The sequence below is a fragment of the Bidens hawaiensis genome, unplaced genomic scaffold (assembly GCF_021521415.1).
Source record: "Bidens hawaiensis isolate Kalapana, Puna unplaced genomic scaffold, B.hawaiensis_p1.1 tig00002631_1, whole genome shotgun sequence".
Classification (NCBI taxonomy): domain Eukaryota; kingdom Viridiplantae; phylum Streptophyta; class Magnoliopsida; order Asterales; family Asteraceae; genus Bidens; species Bidens hawaiensis.
In genome coordinates this window covers 2,317,487-2,328,984 of record NW_027491143.1, presented here as the reverse complement: position 1 = coordinate 2,328,984, position 11,498 = coordinate 2,317,487, and the positions used below count along the sequence as shown (strand labels likewise).

The 11,498-nt window shown below is 39.1% G+C and overlaps 1 pseudogene across 1 annotated transcript; it reads left to right on the top strand.

The window, feature by feature from the left end:
- The first annotated feature begins 1,359 nt into the window (after positions 1-1,359).
- Positions 1,360-9,641, top strand: LOC143620755 (uncharacterized; annotated as a pseudogene). Its single transcript, XR_013151392.1, has 3 exons — positions 1,360-1,548; positions 6,822-9,145; positions 9,227-9,641. The product of XR_013151392.1 is annotated as an uncharacterized LOC143620755 (transcript).
- The last annotated feature ends 1,857 nt before the right edge of the window (positions 9,642-11,498 follow it).

Sequence of the window (11,498 nt, the reverse complement as noted above, 5' to 3'; positions counted from 1 at the left end):
TGTAATTGTATTAACAATATATGATCAATTTGTTCACTTAATAGTCAAAGTTTAAAATTTTCAACAATTACCCGTGTAATACACAGGCCTCAAACTAGTGTTCTAATAATTGATTTATATTATAATGTTTCAAATCTGAAGATAAATAAGAAAAACTTATATGTTGGGTATATATCCATGGAAATCATCAAATCACCGACTCGAGTCATTATCATCAAAGATTTCCCCATCGACATCTTAAGGGTTGCAGTTTGCTTGTTGAGAAACAAAGTCAAAGTCAATCCTTGCCTAAACTTGTTGAAAATATTAAATATGCTAAAGTAAAAGTGAATCAACATATGCCCATGGTTCCTCCATATTCGTTAAGAACAACAACTCCTAATCCAAAATTCCCTCAAAAGATTCCACACTAAACATTGATTATGCACAAAATTGTAGTTCATTTTAGTAAAGATTATTATGGTTGCGTGTTTCCCCATAATTCACTATAACCTCAACTGTATCCAACTATTACAATCGACCAAATCAATTCCAAATAAGTAATCACCTATTGTACGTGAGGCGAACAAAGAGACCGAGAGAGGAGATATGAACGATGGCTATGGAGTGAGTGTTTCCCAAGTTTTTGAGGTCTTCCTCATCATCAAGATCCAAGAAAGGGTAAAACTGCGATTTGGAGAAAACCCCTAAGATTGAGGGGATGATTTGGAATTAGATTTGTGAGGTGCTATGACCCGCGTATATAAATGGGTCAAAACCGGGTTAAATGATTGAGAACTCACCATTTAGAAATCAAGCTATCTAGTGGCTTCATAGGGGGCGGGGAGTGATCAGAGCGCGACACATGGAATTTTAAAGGTTTTGTTTATATATATTATAGATAATGTATATTAAACATGTATTCATTTGATCTACTATTGATAATCTTTATAACAAAAGGCCAGAATTATTCCAAATTACACGTTGATACTTTTTGTTGGATTCATTCCAAATGACACGTTGATGCTTTCGCTGGAATCATTCTAGATCACACGTAAATATAAAAGACTTTTGGTTTGAAAGGACACAATAAAGCATAATTTGACACAAGTGGAGCCAGGGTCTTGTTAATAAAGTAGAGAAGATAGCAAATCAATAATGTGGGTAGCTTGTTAGCATTTACATTGTACGAAAATTGAGGATAAAAGGGCAACATGTATAGTAAACTGTGATCTTAAGTTTATTCCCAAAATGAATCAAGGCATCTGATAATTTGCTTACCATCTTCCATTCGTATTACTTTCTTCTTTTCTGGGTTTACTTTACTTCTTACTATCGTCACAATCTCGGCTTCCTTAGATGGAAATGAGACCTATCACAAGGCTTTATTGTCATTTAAGAAGATGATTACCCAAGATCCATATGGAGATCTAAGCTCCTGGAAAGCTTCTTTCCGTCATTGTGATTGGAATGGTGTTTCATGCGGAAAGCGACACAGAAGAGTAACTCGTGTATGGGTGATCGCACGAGGCATGAAAGGCTCATTGTCTCCTCATGTAGGGAACCTTAGTTTCTGATGTGGGCCCAAGTATTGAAGACCGGGCTATTATGTTTCTGAGGCCCAAGATCACGCAACAAAGGGTGGCCCACGAAAACGGCCATAACTTGGCCCACGAAGCTTCGTTTCAGGCCCATAACCAGTTGAATCGAAGCGTGAGACGAGGGGCCCCTATCTGAAGCCCAAAAATGACTCCTAAATAAAGTTATGGGCCTTTTATTGTTTTTTCAACACTTTTTATGTTTTTCTTTTTGGGTTTGTGTTTGGCCCATGGCCCGTTTTAGGCCCATTTCGTATTAGAACTCTTATTTATATGTTGGTGATGTAAGATGAACAATCAGACTTGAATATTAATAAATTTTGTTTTTCTCTTCATTTTCCCTAGACCTTTGGGTGGGATTTGGGAGTTTTGAAGTTCATCACGGGTATTCACTGAATCAACGTGATTCGATCTTCGTTTTGTTTATACCGCTGCATCAGTTGGTATCAAAGCCGAATTCCTGGCTCGAAAATGGCTCCGAGGAGACAACAGAGGCCGCTTTATGAGGTTTACGAACGAGATTTGGAACAACGATTTATGGCGCGGGTGGAGCAACGATTGGATCAAGTGGTCGATCAACACACTGATCGAATGGCTGACTTGATAAATCGTAGAAGACAGGTCCCTAAAAACAAGGAGGGGCGTGATTTCAATAATCCATTTTTTGGTCATGATGGTTCGTCTTCCGAAGAGGGGTACGAAAGGGGACCAAGGCAAGAACCTGGTGATGGCAACCGGCGTTGGGATGCGGGGATCCGAACTGATATCCCAGAATTTGATGGGACTAGTTTGGATCCGGAAGGGTTCATTGATTGGTTGGTTATTGTAGAAGAGGTGTTTGAGTTCCGAGAGGTCCCTGAAAATAAGCTGGTCTCTTTGATCGCTACCAGGCTACGTGGGAGAGCGTCAGCATGGTGGCAACAGTTGAAGATGACACGAAATAGACTCGGGAAGTCACGGATCGTGACATAGGCCAAGATGAGAAAGTGTTTGCGGGACACTTTTTTACCTCACAACTTTCAACGGTTGATGTATCAACGTTTGCAGAATCTGAAACAGGGATCCAGGTAAGTTGATGAATATACGACCGAGTTTTATCATTTGATTTCTCGTAATGATATTCAATAAACTGATGAACAACTCGTTGCTCGGTATATTGGAGATTTAAGGGTTCAGATCATGGACTCTGTAAATCTTTTTGATCCGTTAACGGTCGCCGAGGCATACCAAAGGGCCTTGGCTTTTGAAAAACAAAACCGTCGGGTGGGCGGTTCGTATTCACCAGCCCATGCTGGAGGAAATTCGGGGTCGGGTAGTGGAGGACCTCGTGTCGTGCCTAATCAACAGAGGTCGGGGCCCAACAATACTGGGTCGACTTCTAAGGGGGCTAGTAGTAGCGGGGTGAAGTGTTTCAAATGTGGTGAGATGGGTCATCGGCAAGTAGACTGTAAACAGGCGGGTAAGAGGCATCTGCTTGTTGAATCCGAAGATGAACAGTATGAAGAATATGAAAAGGCCCCAGAGTATGATGAAGAACCTGAGTACGAGGAGGAGTTTGTGACCGATGATGTGGGGGTGAATTTGGTGGTTAGGCGTTCTTGTTATACACCAAAGGCTGATGGAGACGGATGGCTTAAACATAATATCTTCCACTCCACATGTACCATTTTGGGGAAGGTTTGCACGTTTGTTATCGATTCTGGGAGTTGTGACAATCTGATTTCTGAAGAGGCAGTCCAAAATTTGGCCTTGAAGACAGAGAGTCACCACAAGCCTTACAAGCTTCAGTGGCTTAAAAAGGGGGGAGAGGTAACGGTCTCTAAAAAGGCCCTTGTTTCTTTTTCTATTGGGACCACATATAAAGATGATGTTGTGTGTGATGTGGTTCCTATGGATGCGTGTCACTTGTTGCTGGGTAGACCTTGGGAGTATGATCGAAGTATAGAACATGACGGACGGTCAAATTCTTATAGCTTCATGTTTGGTGGGGTAAAGATAACGCTTGTTCCAAGCAAGCCCAAGCAGCTAACCACAAAGCAGTCGGGTAACCTATTGACCATTAGTCAGTTTGAAGATGAGTTGGTGGAGGCAGACAATGTGTTTGTTTTGATAGGGAAGCTAGTGGCCGAGGAAGTTGAGATTCCTGAAGCTATGATTCCTTTACTTGAGGAATTTTCTGATGTTTTCCCTGATGAGTTACTTGATGGGCTGCCACCTTTGCGTGACATCCAACATCATATTGATTTGGAGCCTGGTTCACAATTTCCCAATAGGCCACATTACAGGATGAGCCCGAGAGAGCATGAAGAGTTGCGTAGACAGGTTGAGGAGTTGATCTCTAAGGGTCATGTTCGTGAAAGTATGAGCCCTTGTGCTGTTCCTGCTTTGTTAACTCCAAAGAAGGATGGTACCTGGCGGATGTGTGTTGATAGTCGAGCCATTAACAAGATTACTGTGAGGTACAGGTCTCCTATTCCTCGACTTGATGATTTACTTGACCAGATTAGTGGTGCCACTGTTTTCACAAAGTTGGATTTGAAGAGTGGTTATTACCAGATTCGTCTTAGTTCGATGAGTGGAAAACAGCCTTCAAGACTCGTGAAGGGTTGTATGAGTGGTTGGTGATGCCTTTTGGTTTATCAACGCCTAGTACTTTTATGCGTGTGATGAATCAGTTGCGCCTTTTATTGGGAAGTTTGTGGTGGTATATTTTGATGACATTCTTATTTATAGTGCTTCTTTCAGTGAGCATGTCGTGCATGTCCAGGAGGTTTTGGCATTGCTTCGCAGAGACAATTTCTATGCAGCAACAAAGAAATGTGTGTTCATGACCCCTAAAGTTTTGTTCTTAGGGTATGTTATTTCAGGTGATGGGATACAGGTGGATGAATCTAAAGTTGCAGCTGTTCAAAACTGGCCAACTCCTACCACTATTACTGTAGTCCGAAGTTTTCATGGACTTGCTTCTTTTTACAGGCGGTTCATTCCACACTTCAGTTCCGTTATGGCCCCAATGACAGATTGCATGAAGGGAAAGACGTTTGTATGGACAGAGGGAGCAGAGTTAGCTTTTCAGGTTATCAAGGAAAAACTCACTACCGCACCAATTCTGGTATTGCCTAACTTTTCACTAGTTTTTGAACTTCATACTGATGCCTCGAAGGTTGGGATTGGCGGGGTCCTCAGTCAAGGGGGTCGACCAATTGCTTATTTTAGTGAGAAGTTAACAGGGGCAAAGTTGAGATATAGTACTTATGACCTGGAGTTTTATGCAGTGGTCCAAGCTGTAAAGCATTGGCGTCACTAATTGTTTCATAAAGAGTTTGTTTTATTCACTGATCATGATTCTCTAAGGCATATTCGCACGCAAGACAAGATATCTCATAAGCACGGGCGTTGGTTAGCTTTTCTTGAAAAGTTTACTTTTGTGGTCAAACACAAAACTGGTGTTTCAAACCGTGTTGCTGATGCCTTGAGCAGGAGGGGAAATCTGCTGGTTGCAGTGAGGATCAATGTGTTGGGGTTGGATGTTATTCGTGAGCAGTTAACCACTGACCCGTATTTTTCAGTTGTATTGCAGGATGTGCAAGCGGGTCAGAAGTCAGACTTTCTTTTGCATGATGGGTTTTTGTTCAAAGGGAATCAGCTATGTATTCCTGACTTCAGTCTTCGGTTGAAAATTATTCAGGAGTTACATGGGGAGGGTCATGTTGGTCGTGACCGTACTGCAGTCTTCCTACTTTTGGCCTACTATGAGGAAAGAGGTAGATCATTATGTTAAAAGGTGTCGAATTTGCCAAGTCTCAAAGGGCACTGCCACTAATGCGGGTCTCTATATGCCTTTACCAGTCCCTTCAAAGCCTTGGACTGACATTAGTATGGATTTTGTGTTGGGGTTACCTCGGACTCAGAGGGGTAACGATTCGATCTTTGTTGTCGTTGATCGGTTCTCCAAGATGGTGCACTTTATTCCTTGCAAGAAGACGACAGATGCAGTTAATGTGGCTCAATTATTCTTTCGAGATGTTTATCGTTTGCATGATTTGCCAACTTCTATTGTTTCTGACCGGGACACTCGTTTCTTGAGTCATTTTTGGCGCAGCCTATGGAAAATGGTGAACACTCAGCTTAACTTCAGTAGTGCCTATCACCCTCAAACGAATGGGCAACCGGAGGTTGTTAATCGGTCACTTAGTAATCTTTTACGTTGTCTTGTGGGTGATCATGTGAAGTCTTGGGATCAAAAGCTATGTTAAGCTGAGTTTGCTCATAATCATGCTGTCAATAGAAGTACCGGGTTTATTCCTTTTCAGGTGGTCTATTCTGCTCAGCCACGGGTCCCCTTGACCTGATGTCACCCCCTGTTCCTGGTTGTGTACCCAAAAAGGTGAAGGATTTTGTTGAAGGGCTACATGATATTCATAAAGATGTGTATGACAACCTGGTTCGAGCCAATTCAAAGTATAAGCAAGCTGCTGATCAAAAGCGAAGACATGTTGAATTTGAAGAAGGTGATTTTGTCTGGGCTGTTTTAACAAAAGATCGTTTTTCTGTTGGGGACTACAACAAGTTATCGGCTAAGAAGATTGGACCCGTGGAAATTGTGGAGAAAATAAACTCAAATGCTTATCGTTTAAAACTACCGAGTCACGTTCGTTGTTCTGATGTGTTTAATGTGAAGCATTTACTACCTTATTACGGGGACACTTCTGAGGATGAAGATGTTGCGGATTCAAGGTCGAATTTTTTCTATCCAGGGGGAATGATGTGGGCCCAAGTATTGAAGATCGGGCTATTATATTTCTGGCAAGATCGCGCAACCAAGGGTGGCCCACGAAAACGGCTATAACTTGGCCCATGAAGCTTCGTTTCAGGCCCATTACCAGTCGAATCGAAGCTTGAGACGAGGAGCACATTGTGGCAAACCGCCTTGGCCCTGTCTGAAGCCCAAAAACGACTCCTAAATAAAGTTATGGGTCTTTTATTGTTTTTTCAGCACTTTTTATGTTTTTATTTTTGGGTTTGTGTTTGGCCCATGGCCCGTTTTAAGCCCATTTCGTATTAGAACTCTTATTTATATGTTGGTGATGTAAGATGAACAAACAGACTTGAATATTAATAAATTTCGTTTTTCTCTTTATTTTCCCTAGACCTTTGGGTGGGATTTGGGAGTTTTGAAGTTCATCACGGATATTCACTGAATCAACGTGATTCGATCTTCGTTTTGTTTATAACACTGCATCTGTTTCCTTCGAGAGTTTTTGCTTTATAGCAATAGCTTTGAAGGAAGCATCCCTCGTGAACTCGGGCGTTTGTCCAGGTTACGTCTCCTCAATCTTGGGTACAACAAGTTCATGGGATTCATTCCAACTAACTTGTCTGGTTGTTCTAACCTTGAAAAGCTTGGCTTTTGTAACAACATGTTAGTTGGAAGCATACCGGAAGAAATTAGTTTCCTCTCGAAACTAACAGTATTTCTACCGTGTGAAAATAACTTAACAGGTGGAATCCCACCTTTCTTGGGGAATATTACATCAATGGAAATCTTCTCTCCTAGTGGAAATCCGTTAGGTGGGAGTATTCCACACACGTTAGGCAAGTGGAAAAACTTAAGAGAATTTTACTCTGGTGAATGTAACATACATGGATCAATACCTCATTCCATTTATAACCTCTCACTCTTAACTTATTTTTCCTCACCAAATAACCAGCATACTAGTAGTCTTCCTCAAGCCATAGGTTCAATGCTCCCTCTTCTTCTTGCCCTCCAGTTATGGAATAACCAACTCAGCGGACCTCTTCCACCCTCCATATCTAACTTTTCGAAATTGCAATATCTTGATGAGTGAAAACAAATTTAGTGGGAAGTTGACAATCAACTTTTCAAAACTAAGAGAGCTTTATATATTAAGCCTTGGCAATAACAACCTCTTTGGACATGGAGAAGTGGATGAAATGAAGTTTATTGATTCTTTAAGTAACTGCAGCCAATTAAGGAAATTGAAACTTGGTAATTGTAACTTAAAAGGGGTGCTCCCAAAATCAATCGGTAATCTTTCTGATCAGCTCGAGTATTTATATTTAATAGAAAATCAATTATATGGAACCCTCCCTTCAAGTATAGGTAATCTAATTGGCTTGACCATGTTAAATCTACAAGACAACCAATTCGCTGGAAAAATCCCCTCAACGATAGGTATCTTCGAAAGCTTCAGGCTGTGGGTCTACATAGAAACCAATTTACAGGGCCCATCCCAGATAGCATCGGGAACTAATCCTTGTTGAATAATCTTAACTTAAATTCCAATAGATTGGAAGGGCAAATACCTTTAAGCCTGGGGAACTGTCATCACCTATCTCAATTGTACCTTAGTGACAATAAACTAGATGGAAAACTACCTAAAGAGCTTCTTCAACTTCCATCCATGTCAATAGCATTATATCTTTCCTACAACATGTTGTCCGGTTTACTTCCAACAGAGGTTGGAGAACTCAAGATGTTGAGTTTTCTGGATCTATAATATAATAATTTATCAGGTAGAATTCCTATTATTGCATATCGTTCTTGAACCTACATGACAACTTATTTCAAGGCATAATACCACCATCACTAAGTTCCTTGAGAGGACTGTCCATACTCGATCTTTCTCATAATAACTTATCTGGTCAAATACCACTATTCTTGGAACATTTTGCATTAGAATATTTGAACCTATCCTATAATGATTTTGTTGGTGAAGTACCAACTTTAGGAGTGTTCACCAATGCAAGCTCATTTTCGGTATATGGGAATAATAGGCTTTGTGGTGGCCTGGTTGAACTTGGGTTACCAAAATGCATGGATTCAAAGAAACATAAAAAAAGGTATCCTGTGTTCGTATTGTGCATCATGATTGCATCCACACTTTTCACCATATTATGCTTAGTGTATTTCCGATGTAAGAAGAAAAGCAAGAGCCAACCGGCTCAATCATTGATGAATGAATGATTCTTGAGAGTTTCTTACCATCAACTTTCCATGGCTACCAATGGATTCTCCGAACACAATTTAATCGGCAGGGGTGGCTTTAGCTCTGTTTATAAAGGAATCCTTGATAATGATGATGGATTTGTTGCAATCAAAGTTTTACATCTTCAAATTCAAGGGGCCTACAGAAGCTTTAATAAGGAGTGTGAAGCATGGCGGAGTATTCGACACCGACACTTGTTGAAGATAATAACCTCATGTTCAAGTGTTGATTTTCAAGGCAATGATTTCAAAGCTTTGGTTTATGAGTACATGCCCAATGGGAGTCTAGATGATTGGTTGCATTCAAGTACACGTACACATCGACTGGACCTTATCCAAAGAATAAATATTCTTATTGGTGTCGCATGTGCACTTGATTATCTTCATAATCACTGCCAAACAATTATCGTCCATGGAGATTTGAAGCCTAGCAATATTCTACTTGATGAAGACATGGTGGCCCATGTTGGAGACTTTGGTTTATCCAAATTTCTTGGAACGGATTCAAATCAAAGCAGCTCAATAAAATTTAGAGGAACCATGGGGTATGCACCTCCAGGTAAACACATGTATTCTAGAATACCCTATTTAGTTATATTCACTATTACCTTTCTCATATTAAAATGTTTATTTGTTGCAGAGTATGGTCTTGGGAGTGAGATGACATACAATGGAGATGTCTACAGCTTTGGAGTATTATTGTTGTGAGGTCATGATAGGAAAAAGACCGACAGATGACATGTTTAACAACAACCTTAGCCTTCATAAGTTCGCATACATGGCCTTGTCGAACCACGTGATGAATGTTATTGATGGTGATCTTATGAATTACTATCAAGATGATGCAATGGCCATGCAAACTAACACACGAAATGCACAAAAAATAGAGGAATGTATGGCTTCAATTGTGAATATTGGAGTATCATGCTCGATGGATTCCCCACCACAACGGATGAATATCAGAGACGTTGCCAGCCAGCTGCGAAAAGTTATGGCTACACTTCAAAATGTTTGAGATACAATCTCCTTTCACTTAAGTGGAAATAAAGATATTCAGGTATATATTGGATTCACGATCTCTCTTGCTTGCACATCTGATTTGTTTCCCCTTCTATTTCTTTGTAGGCACGAGCGTTGTTTTCTTCTGTTTGAGGTGTTGATCGTGTGTCATTAATTAAGGGGTGGGATTCTACCCGCCATACTTGAATTTGAATCATTTAGTTATTATGTCTAGTATTTATTTTCCGTATTTTATGGGTTATGTATTTAGATAGTACTTTGAATTTATATGCTATATTATTTTGCTTTTGGTTATGTATTTGGATTCTTCACCAATTGCATCTTAGAATCATTTGGTTTTTATTAATTTCTTGTTATTCTACTATGTAACTATTCTAGGGTGGATAAATTAAGTATTATTTGTGAGAATTTCTTTGTGATCGTAAGAATGTAATGAATAGAACTCTACAACAATAGTATCAGTTGTAATGCATCATTTGTCATGCACATGACCAACTGTTTGCTTAAATGCTTATTTACGTTTCATGATGTCACAGAAGTTATGTTTATGAGATAACGTTAATTTTAATATTTTCTTGAACCAAGTTTTTATTTAACAAGAAAAACTAAACAAGTTAATACATTCCCTGACCTGTTTGAGTTTTGCTAATGTACTAATCGATTTTTGCCAATGGCTGCTGCCGTCCTTTTTTATGTTTAAATGGGTTGCTAGTTTTAATAGGTTATGGGTCGGAACCTAACCATGATTGTTTTGTTTCAGATCACTGTTGCCCATCTCATTGTATAGATATATGGTTTTAATCATTGTAAGGATTTTAGAGAGATTTGTTTATTTTAGAAATCTTATAAATCTTGTTTGAGTTATGTTGATTTTTTCCTTTTAAAAACATTTCCCATTCGCAACACTTTGTGGACGTGGGAAAATAAGCCAGTCAGTCTCCTGCTAGGGGTGGCAAAAACCAACCATAACCGAAAATTGAATTGTTAACCGAAAACATTAACCAAAATTAATCATAAACCAAAAAAAACCGATGGATATGGTTAAATGATTATCATTAACCAACCATTTGGTTACAATTACAGTTAATGTGTCTTTGTTAACCGACTTGAACCAAAACCAAACCGAATCTTGTATGTTTGTGATTTTCCAAATTTTATATATACTTCTACTTCCATCTTTTATACTTCTATTTGCAGCTTCAAACATTTAAATTATGTTGCAACCGTCTATTACATAGTTTAAAACACCACATGAACCAAATTTTGGAATTGGAACCATCATTTTTCAGATTTGATACTTCATACTTGAAATTGGAACACCATAACCGAACCAACGGGAACAAATGGAAAAAAATGGTTTGGACAAGTAACCGAAACCGACCCATATGGTTAACCGACCATTGAGTATTGGTTATGGTTAAGCAAACTTCTATAATCGAAGCTCGTTTATGGTTATGGTTAAGCCCCTTATATAACCAAACTGAACCGACTTCGCACACCCCTACTTGGCGGCAAATTTTAAACTTTTTATTAATAATTTGATGAGAGTCAATTGGATTAATTCGGTATGTCAATGAGAGTCAATTTAAGTTATAATAATATGATGTTTATTTTTGTTTCGGTATCTTGTTTTGTTTGAAAGATGCATTGTTTAGTTTATACCCAAACAAAGGTCCACCTATTTTCATAAAAGTACATTTTTCTAAAAGATGATAAACAAAGAAAAATGTTTATCATATATTGGCTAATTCTATTAATATCATCCGTGTTGCATTTTCTAACTTACCCGAAAGTATTTTTGGGATTAAACAGTGAAGGTATCTTTTCAACAAGAAAATATAAGGAAATATGACGATTTTAGTTATTGTTTATACTTGCAATTATTTTTTTCT